Source organism: Haliotis rubra, unplaced genomic scaffold (genome assembly GCF_003918875.1).
Source record: "Haliotis rubra isolate DU_JTF1 unplaced genomic scaffold, ASM391887v1 Scf295, whole genome shotgun sequence".
Taxonomy (NCBI): Eukaryota; Metazoa; Mollusca; class Gastropoda; order Lepetellida; family Haliotidae; genus Haliotis; species Haliotis rubra.
The window spans coordinates 750768-762123 of record NW_025766963.1 but is presented as its reverse complement, the minus strand read 5'-3'; the positions used below and the strand labels follow the sequence as shown (position 1 = coordinate 762123).

The 11356-nt window shown below is 42.4% G+C and overlaps 1 protein-coding gene across 1 annotated transcript in view; it reads right to left on the bottom strand.

Moving 5' to 3' along the window:
- Positions 1 to 11356, bottom strand: part of LOC124282195 (ankyrin repeat domain-containing protein 26-like) — an 895780-nt gene that overhangs the window by 369726 nt on the left and 514698 nt on the right. The window lies entirely within an intron of this gene.

Here is an 11356-nt window from a genome sequence, read left to right as displayed (position 1 = left end):
CCCTCATTACCTAAGTCAGTCCTACTAGGTGAGAACTTCCTCAATGACAACGATGCAGTCTTAGATTATAGCTGCCATTCCCTCATAATAGGTAACAGCACCTCAGATAGGCAGTATATCAATTTCATTGCCAATCCAGATCAAGAAATTTGTGGATTAGCAAAAACAATAGATCAGATATATATTCCCCCTCAGAGTGAAATTCATTTCAAGGTAAGACTGCCTGAGGCAAACAATGATTCCTTCATCCTCATTGAACCAATTGCCTCCCTCACTGCTCATTCTGAAGTAGCAGGTGGTAGGACCCTCTCAAAAGTGCATAAGAAAACTGCTACATTTGAGGCTTATGAATCCTTCCCAAGAAGAAAAGTTTTAGATAAGGGTACAGTTGTAGGAAAATTTAGTTACATTGACAGCCACTCTATCTTTGAAATTGACTATGACCAACCTTTAATAAATTCAGTTAACACTGACATTAGGACAACAGACAATGACACTAGGGATTACGTCAAAATTGCTCAAGACTTAGGATTTGACTTGACCAAGACACAACTGACGTCAGGCCAACAACAAAGACTACTCAGGTTTTTAGGACAAAACAGAGACATGTTTTCCACAAGCCTTTCAGATTTAGGGAAAACTGACATGCACGAAACATGTCATTGACACGGGCAACCATCCCCCTGTTAAGTGTAGGCCTTATCGTCAATCTCCGCATCTCCAAAAAGTCACTGAAGAACTTGTAGAAGATTTTCTCAAATATGATTTAATTGAGGAGTCAACTTCAATGTATTCAGCCCCGATCATCTTAGTTAAGAAACGTGACGGATCATATAGATTTGTTTGTGACTACAGAAAATTAAATTCTGTCACATTACCCATGTCATGGCCACTCCCTGTTTTTGACGATGTTGTTGATCACATCGGCAATAGCCAACTACAATTTTTTTCCACGTTAGATCTTGCCAATGGCTTCTTCCAAGTGCCATTACACGAAGACTCAAAGCATAAAACTGCTTTTGTCACCCATCAAGGCCTTTATCAATTCAAACGTTTGCCCCAGGGTTTGTCTAATTCTCCACTTTGTTTTCAGCAACTCATGAGCAAAGTGCTAAGAAAATTGCTTTTCAAAGTTGCGTTGATTTACATTGATGATTTGATAATCTACAGCAAAACTTTGAAGAACATCTCAACATTTGGAGCAAGTCTTCTACTATCTCAAACTGGCAAAATTAACACTGAAGCCATCAAAATGCAATTTTGCAACAGACAAGGTTTCATTTCTTGGTCATGTTTTATCATGTGGAGGTGTTCAAGTTGATGACAAAAAGGTCGAAGCAATAAAAACCTTCCCAATACCTAAATCACAAAAACAGATTCGCTCATTTTTAGGCCTCACAAACTTTTACAGAAAGTATGTGAAAGATTATGCGAAAATAGCAGTGCCATTGAATGCATTGTTAAAAAAGCATTCAGAGGCAGAAACTGGTAAGAAACCAAATTTCAGTGGTCACTTGAGTGTGATCAGGCTTTCAACACACTCTCAAAGATGCTATGTAACACACCTGTTCTGGCTTATCCAGACTTTGACAAAGAATTTTTTCTCGCAACTGATGCCAGCGATATGAGCATAGGGTTTGTCTTGAGTCAAAAAGATGAGAAGGATAATGAACATCCTATAGCTTTTGGAGGCAGAGCTCTTCACGGCAGCGAGAAGAATTGGAGCATTACAGAAAAAGAAGGTTTAGCTTTAGTTGAAGCCATTAGATCATTTCGTCCATACCTTGCAAATTCCAAATTCACTGTCTACACAGACCACATCGCCTTAAAATGGCTCAAATCCATCAAGGATGCCACAGGTAGGTTAGGCCGATGGTCTTTAGAACTGTCTACCTACACCTTTGATATTGTTCATCGCAGCGGCAAAGCCAACGGGAATGCCGATGCTCTCTCACGCAGGGAATATGAGCAAAATATTAACTGTCAAAGTCAAACAGAGGAAGATGCTGAGAAAACCGTCTTCACAGTAACTTCACTTGAGCAAAGAAGCCATACCAACATTTCAGCAAGCACGCAATTATCCTCACAGGTCACCCAATCAACTCAGACTGAGGATGATTGCATCCCAAGTATTAATCACTTAGATAGTGAATCACAGACAACTCATTTGTCTGTCACCTTTGAATATGAAGAGGACTACCAAACAGTACCAGCAAACGTTGTTGCAGCATTACAAGCTACAAGTGACGATGTCACACAAGCCACAATGGTTGAGGTAAATATTAATGCACATCCCAACTTACGTCATCTACAAAGAATTTGTCCAGATTTTACCAAAATTTTTGACTACAAAGAAGATGATGTCCTTCCAGAAAATGAAAAGGACCGCCAAAAGATCCTTATTGAAGCAGGCAGCTTTGAAATAGATGAAGGAATCCTATACAGATTTGTTCCACAGAGACAGAAGGGTCATGCGGACAAATTCATTAAACAGCTGGCAGTTCCAAGAACTCTGAGGAACCAGGTCCTGAGATCCTACCACGATTCCGAGTTTGGCGGTTGTCACCATGGAAAAGAGAGGATGCACAACACCATGAGACCAAAATACTACTGGCCAAAGATGTACACCGAAATTGCAGCGTGTAAATGTCCAGACATGTGAAGTGTGTCAACAGACCAAGAGGCATTACCACAGCAAGAAGGCACCCCTACGTCCACTACCTGTGGAAGAGGTCTTCACCAGGTGGCATGTTGACATCCTTGGTCCCTTGCCAACAACACCAGACAAGTACAAGCACATTTTGGTCATCACCGATGCAGCATCTAGATGGTGTGAAACTTTTCCCCTGAGAACCCAAGAAGCCACAGAGGTAGCAGATGTTCTCGTGAGAGAAATATTTTGTCGGTATGGCTCCAAGGGACCTTAATTTCAGACAGAGGTCAGAACTTCATGTCAAAATTAATCAAGGCTATTTGTGAACTTTTGGCTATCAAATTCACTCATACCAGCCCATACCATCCCCAAACAAATAGCTGTGTAGAAAGGCTCAATTCCTACATCAATCAATCACTAAGAGCCTATTGTAACAAAACTCAAAATGATTGGCCCGGTTTCTTCCAGGCATCATGATGGCCTATCGGATGGCTCCAAATTCATCAACTCAAAAGTCCCTTTTGTTATGCTATTCGGCCGAGAAATAGAGAGCTCCACAAGATGTTTCATTAATTCCAAAGGAAAATTTAGGCCACAACAACAAAAGCTATCTTTCAAATTTGCTTGAGGAGCTAGAAATTACAAGGACTATTGCAGCTGAAAACACTGCTCGAGCAAAGGAGGTGTATTCTGAGCAATACAATCGTGAAGGCTAAAGAGCCAGATTTCTCCCCAGGTCAAAGAGTTTGGCTATATTGTCAAAAAGTAGAAAAAGGCCTCTGCAACAAGTTAACCAAAAGTGGTATGGCAGTTATTACATTGTTCATTTAGGTCCAAATTTCACCTACAAACTACGCCCGGCTCTGACGACAAAGTGCACAAACCATTGGTCCATGCCAACCGTCTGAAGCCATATTTCGATCCAGCTGATCGGTCCACAGTATCCACCAGAACCATACCTCAACAACAGCAACAATATGGATTCAGACGTCATAGATGACAATGAGGAACCAATGAGCGATCCACAACTTGACAGCAACAATGCAGAGTCAACAAGTTCAACCCAGGATCAATCACCTAAAGGTAAGGAAGTCAATTCAAAAACTAAGGCAGGAAATCCAAGGAATCCTAATCAAGAGAAGAAAGGAATTCAGGAAAGCTCAGCAGGACCAAGTACAACTGTTCCAAACCAGAAACAGAGCCCCCCAGGTCCAAGTAACCCAACCAAGAAGAAAGGAAATACAAACAAGGGAAAAAGAGGACTAAACAGCAAACATCATCAGCCAAAGTCAAGGCCACAATCAGGATCAAGTCAGGTTCAACAACCAGCACAACAACCAGCGTCAAGCAATGACGCCAAGGTTTTCAATCCTGATGACATTCACTCAATTCTTGCTTCCAAGAGAGCAAACAACAAAATATACTACAGGGTGAAATGGACAGATCCAGAAAGAGGAAACACATGGGAATATGGCAGCACCATTCCGGACTCAATTCGAAGAGAATTTCATGTCAAGAAAAATATGTCGGGAAAACGACGAAAACGGCCACTGAAAAATCACAAATTCTTTAACCAAAGAGAGTCAGCACAAGACAATCAATCAGTCAATGTGCTGTCAAAGAATTTCAAACAGCAATCGACCACTACGGAACCAGAATTAGACGTCGAACCATATCCAATGGTACCAAGGCACCTACGAGAATTCGATAAAGACGTAAAAAGAATTGTGGGCATAGAAATAGTTCAAGGAGACTGCTATGTCAAGGTCTTGTATAGCTACGACAAAAATGATCCTCGTATCCGAACAACTTATTTTGAAACTGTTCCTCCCCAACTCATACAAGAGTACATCAATGACAGCTGGAATGATCTCTGTAAGTGGTTCGAAACTAACGACCCTGGAGATGAGATTGATCCAGATGTATATCCAATCTATGAATCCAGACGTACAACATTACCTAATGGCATGTACACATTTGAATACTGTGTATCACACGAATGTCACAGACCCATGGTACCATATCAATATTCACTCCCGATATTTACCTGTGGTCGCCAGATAGCCATATACCTGCAAAAGGTACAAGGTCTCCTCAATAAACTGCACTGTTAAGCTCTAGGTAGGTAATTTTGTGTCAAGTCATTTCACATTGTGTTACCTGATGACACTAGTTGTGAACAAATGGCATCAGCCTGATCATCTGAGTTATTTGCATCACAACAACTTTTGAGCATTGATCTGATCAACCAATCTCAAAAGCAAAGTGAACTTATACAAACTTAGCCAACGAAACAAACGAAAATAAATCGCGACCGGCGGAATAAATATAAGCAACGCAAACGAAAAAGCGAAATAAACCGTGCGGGCGAACAAACTTAACCAATGCTTGAAATGGAAGCAAAAATAAGCCGCACCAAACAATAATGCGAAAATGCTGTAAGCCGAAACTCAGCCAAGCGTACAGGCTGAGCTGAATTACAATGAACCAAAACTGAGTGAAGTAAACTCAGACTGATAAATCAAGGTAAACCTAAACCTAAAATCAAATAAAATAAAACAAAATAAAAAAGTCCCTAAACAAATTAAGATGTTTAAAAGACTAACACAATCAATCAAATTAACAAGGTACCTAACAAATGGTTCTTAACACAATATGTATATGTATGGATTCAATGAACTAATGCACTTGTTAAAAGCACAAGCACATATATATATATTTGCTCATACATGACATTTATGTGTTTATCACCCCATGTACGTTGTATTAACTGCCCATGCATTATTCCAGGTCATGACTTCAATACATAAAAGTCACCTCTTACAATGCACTAATAGACAATTTATTTGCAGGAAAAGTATCTTTATGTATGCATTATTCCGCACAAACCAAAATAGTTACATGTATATTGTTGGCAGCAAGCTAACTCTCTTTGTTTTGAATTTTTCATGTAAATCATCTGTCTGCATGGGATAATGGAGAAGTCGACTCCAAAATCAGGATGTGGAACCATCACAAGGCCTCCTGGAAACATAAAGAACCAGTACACAGAGCCATGACAAGCCCGATTCCACATCCAGACGACCAGATGACAGCAGAAGGAACTTGTGCCCCAGTACCAAAGAGACAATCTAATTACCATTTACTATTCTACCATTATCCATTAACTAAGTTTATACCATTGTCCATCTAAGCATTTTTTTTTTTTTGTCCAAGTTTGGGGACCAAACTTTTTCAGACAGTGGGGAAGTTATCATGGAATAATAATTCATACAAAATTCATTATTCATTATTACCACTACAAGCAATATATTAGGATTCAGATATTAGGAAAATATAAATATAGAATATTAGTAATAGCTTAGAGAAAGACTCCAGTCAAAAGTTGTAAAACTCATCTCACAGACATACTATTGAAAAAGGTATAAATTACGGCTACACAATTTCACAGATATCCAAGATAAAATCCTAGCCTAAGGTATTGAGGACTCAAGCTGTTAGCAACCCTTTCAGTAATTCAGAGTTATGACCAGACGATTAAATGCATCTATTGTAATCCAAGCACCTGTAATTGACACATCAGATTAGGCTCATTGAGATCTAGCCCAGGGTAAGCATCCAAGCACCCAGTAAAAGTGCCATCGAGATTAGTGCCAGTTAAACTAGGATTAACAAGGATTAAGAGTGATTGTCCTGTCTGGTCATTGAAGGACCCACCCCATTTAGTATATTCTGTATTTGATAGGCTAATGTAGGTTACACCCAATTTTTGTATCAGTCAACCAATCATAATCTCTTTATTGTTTTAATTGTAGATAAAATGTCTCTATCTTCATTTGTCGATGAGTAGGGTTTAGACTCCCAACACAGGTCAGCTTTAGCCCTCAGCCCAGAGGGTTGTACCGACTCTCTGTGGCCACCCCATGTTACTCCGTTCTTGTAAATAAAAGTGTGATTAGCTTCTTGTGACTTCGGGACTCTTTTGCTGAGTTAATTCCCCCAAGCAGACCAGCACGCCAGTTAGATAAGGTGTTTCACCGGAACAATCACTTGGACCCCAGACCCTTATCATAATATTACCACAGACACATACAGAAAAAATGGAAAAGAAAAAACGATCCCTAAGTCATAGTTCCCCTGGTAATATGCCCTACCCCTTAAAGAGTTATCTCCCCCTTAAATCGAGACGTAAGAGCGCACCCTTTTAAACCTCACAATTTTTATGAATAACAGACTCTTCTGCAATGATTAGCGGGGAGGACAAAAAGAAAAAAGGGGGGGAACTAAACCCCATATTTCAGAGGTAAGTTTACTAACAATTACTAACAATTCTTGTAATTGTTCCTAATTTAGGCGTAAACATTCCCTCTGGATTATGGTTGCCTGAATCCCACATAATAGCCTGCGATGATTCCGTCTAAAACTGTGCGTACGTTGAATATACCATCGTAGCGCGAATTGGACAAAGAAGTCTTGATCTGTCTGATCGAGACGATGTATCTGGAAGAGCCGGGATCTTGTACACTCTCTGACCTAAAGGTCCCGAAGCTGAAGACTGGTTTTTGGCAATAAATTCAGGAATAGCTCTGCAGGTGATTTCCTTATATCCATCCGCAAACACAATTGAACGGAAGTCTAGAGCATGTAGTTCAGACACTCTCGAAGCTGTAGCAAAGGCCAAAAGAAACGCTGTTTTGAAGGAGAGGAATTTTAGCGAAGCATTCTGAAGTGGTTCATATGGAGTCCTTTGTAATGATTTAAGCACTAAACAGAGTTCCCATTTTGGAAACATGGCAGGAGTAGACACATCTTTAATTTGAAAAAATCTGATAAGCCTATGCAGAGAATTATTAGATCCCACACCTAATCCCTGAATATCACACACCGACGCGATTGCGGACTTGTATCCTTCGATTGTGCCATGTCTAAGCTTCCTTTCCTTCCTAAGATAGAGTAAGAATTCAGCAATTTGCGGAATAATAATGGGAGAATCTAAGAGCTGATGCAGTCTTCTCCACTTGATGAATCGAGCCCATTTGGTATTGTACAGTGACGCTGTGGAAGATCTGATTGATTGAGAGATAGCCACAGTGGTTTCTGTTGTAAAATCCTGCTGTCGAAGTGACTTGCGGATAACTTCCAAACATGCAGTTGAAGTTGCTGAATGTTCTTGTGATATCGGTTCGACTCCGGTTGACTGATGAGATTGTGCCAATTTGGAAGTAACATCGGTGTGTCGATGAGGAGATCCAGTAGGGTCGGAAACCACGTCCTCGTGGCCCAGGCAGGAGCCACTAGATATAATACACAGTTGTGCTGATAGATCTTGCTGAGCACTTCCGGAATCAGCCTGAAGGGAGGAAAGGCATAAGCTATCAAGTCGTCCCACGAGATTGAAAGGGCATCCACCGCCCAGGCTAGAGGATCTGGAACTGGACTGATGTAGACTGGAAGTTTGTATAGGTATGAATAGGTCTATCATCGGAGTCTCCCAACGTTGTGAGATCATCCTGAAAGCCTCGTCGTGTAAAGTCCATTCGGTTGTAATTGTCCCGTCTTGCCTGGATAGAGAGTCCGCTAGAATATTGAACTTGCCCGGAATGTGACGTGCCCTGATTGAACATTTGGTCAAGTCAACAATTGTAAACAGCTTCTGAGTTGCACGAAGTAGCTGGTGATATCTTGTCCCTCCCTGCTTGTTCACATAGCAGACTACGGTTGAGTTGTCTGTGGCCACCAAAATTGCTTTGCTGTGGAGACACCAAGATCAATGTTCGAGTGCTCAGACTATGGCTAACATCTCGAGAACATTGATATGCAGACTCTTCTCCTGGTCTGACAAGATTCCTTGTGCACCCCAGCCCAAGGTGGAAGCATCTGTGTACATCGTCAGGTCTGGAGGCGGAGGTCGAAAGGGTGCTCCTGACAGGATGTTGGCCTCGTTGGTCCACCAAAGTAGTTCTCCTTTAGTTTCTGTGGAAAAGGAAGAAGCATGCCTCGTTGAGTAAAATCTTGAATTGACGTTAGTGATCCTAGGAGAGACATCCAAGAGCGTAGTGATGTTGGAGGTGCACTTATGAGATATAGAATGCTGTCTTTCAGGATTAACCAGCGATCCAGGGGAGGATAAATGTGAGACACTCGAGAATCCAGGATCGCCCCTCACAACTTGATTCTTGAAGTTGGAATTAACTCTGATTTGTCGGGATGCACAATTAGACCCAAATGAGTAAACACATGGATGATGAACTTGGTCTGCTTGATTAAAGTCTGAGTGATAATATTCCTTGCCAAAAAATCGTCCAGATATCCGTGAATGGCGATGTTCCAGCGATGGAGAAAGTTTAGTATAGGATTCATCATTACCGTGAAGAGCCAAGGTGCTAGGGATATTCCAAACGGAAGGACTATAAATTGAAATCTTCGGCCGTTGACTGCAAATCTGAGATATTTTGGGGAGCGTGGATGAATCGGGATGTGCAGATATACATCCTTCAGATCTGTACTATGAATTTTGAGTGAGGACAGATGAGAGTGCGAAGGTTGCTGAGCGATTACATCTTGAATTTCGGGGGTTTTTTTAGGAATTCTTTGTTTAGAATCTTCAGGTCTATAATCATTCGCATCTTTTGTGTGTCTTTCTTGGGGACAAGAAACACTGGAGAATAAAAAACACGGGAGGTATCGTGACTGGGGAGCTCTATTACCACCCGTTTCTCCAACAATTGATCTATTGCCTGAGTAGCCGCAGACAGGCATGGTTCCTGTAGAAAAAATCTCCATCCCATGGGCTGGATCGTGACTGGAGGTAGCCTGTCCCATGGTAAAATAAAACTCCTTTTTACAATTGACAGGATCCAAAGGTCCCGTGTGATCTGTCTCCAATTGTTTATGTACAAGGAGATTCGGCCCCCGACAGGGGATGGAGTAACTGGAATCATAAACATGTGATCTAGCTCTGAAGCCGTGGACAATACTGGTTCGTAAGGCTGGAGGAAATTGTTCTTGGAACGTATGCGTCAGCTTCTCCTTCCACCCGATCTTGAGGAACGAAAAGAACCTCTACCCCTATTTCTCCCTCTGAAACTCTGCCCCTGCTCCCGTGAAAAAACAGGATTAGAACGTGTTCTGGAATCCGACATACGATCAAAGGCAGATCTTTGCAAGGAATCCTGACGACCCACAGAGGATGAACGAGACATGGTAGATGATGGAGTACCTCTCCTACTTCTAGGAACACATCTATTTTGAGCAATTAGAGCAGAGGCTAATTGCTGATTAAGATTACGCGAAGTCACAGCATCCTTAGTGGTAATGGCCTGATGACACTGTCCATTACAGATGGAAGGAGAGTTAATGGGTTGCTGAAGTAGCTGATCCTTCAATGAATCCGGGACATTCCTCACAGAATGTAAACGCTGAGATCGATCAACGGCAGTCAAACGTCCTAAAGTATTAACTTGGGTATGCGTGGCATCACTGATCCCCTGGTACACTACATCAAGGAAGGAGTGTGCTAAGGCAACTTCATGAGCAGACATCGCCACTAAGGTATCATTCTTAATTCCCGAATAATCTTGAAAAACAGGAGGAAGCATAGCCCTAACACCCACTGCAAACCAATTCACATAGGATAATATGTCCTCAGAAGCTCTAGCTGCCATATCTATATCACGCACATCCCTGCTAGATAAGTGAGTGACCTGATCCTTGGGGGCTCTAGGATCCAGTTGAGAAAAATTATCATCCAACTCAGGTGGGGCAGTGGGTAATAACCTGTCATGAATACTGTATCCCAGTTTGTGAGAAACCTTAGGCAAACCCAATACATTCTTGACCTTGGCAAGTTGTGAATGATAATTTTGTAAAGCTGACTTAACTACAGACGAGTGTGGCAGAGAAAGTCTAGGAACACGTTCAGGTGGAAGACATCCCGATGTCCCCAATTCCACGGGAATTTCCATCGCTGGTTGATCCGATGGAGGAGGTACCGTAGATGGATAAAGTTCATGAATAATTTCAATCTTGTCTCTGAGGGACCATCCTGGTACGTAATCCTCAGCCTCCGTATCCATGGAAGGGACTGTCACTAAGCCCTCTCACATAACCATGCCTGGTTGTGAAACAGGGTAAACACTAGATCCGAGCTGATCCGTAAAATCCGGGACTAACGGAATAATGGGAGGGTTGTCAATATCCAGTGACCCAACCTCTCTAACCGCATGATCAGACGTGCCGCCGATGCCTAAGGTAGACGACCGCTGAACTTCAGCCGAGCTGCACGAGCTATCCAAGCCAGCCGTAATGCCCCTAACTTGACCCCGGTCTGACCCAGTGACAGCGATACAATCCGTAGCACGCCTGCTTGGCCCGTGCTGCAAGCTTGCATCCGTGCTCTTATTTATAATCAGCTGACTGCCACAAGTATTAAGGGAATCAGCCATCACCGACTGAAACCCCGTGACAAGCAGGTTACCATCGGCCCCTGCCATGGATTTATCCTGCTGTCTGCTGACCCCGTCGGTTGTCCCTGCCCCGCTCGAATGCTGCTGCCTCACCCCGAAGGATCGGCGTTCAGCTTCAGACGGCAGGAGATGACCCACTTACTGGGACAGAGCTCCTGACCTGCCTACAGGTACTGACCCTAGACTATGGCCCTGGCCGGTGTCCTCCGGGTCTGATCGACATAAGGTGGATCGGGAC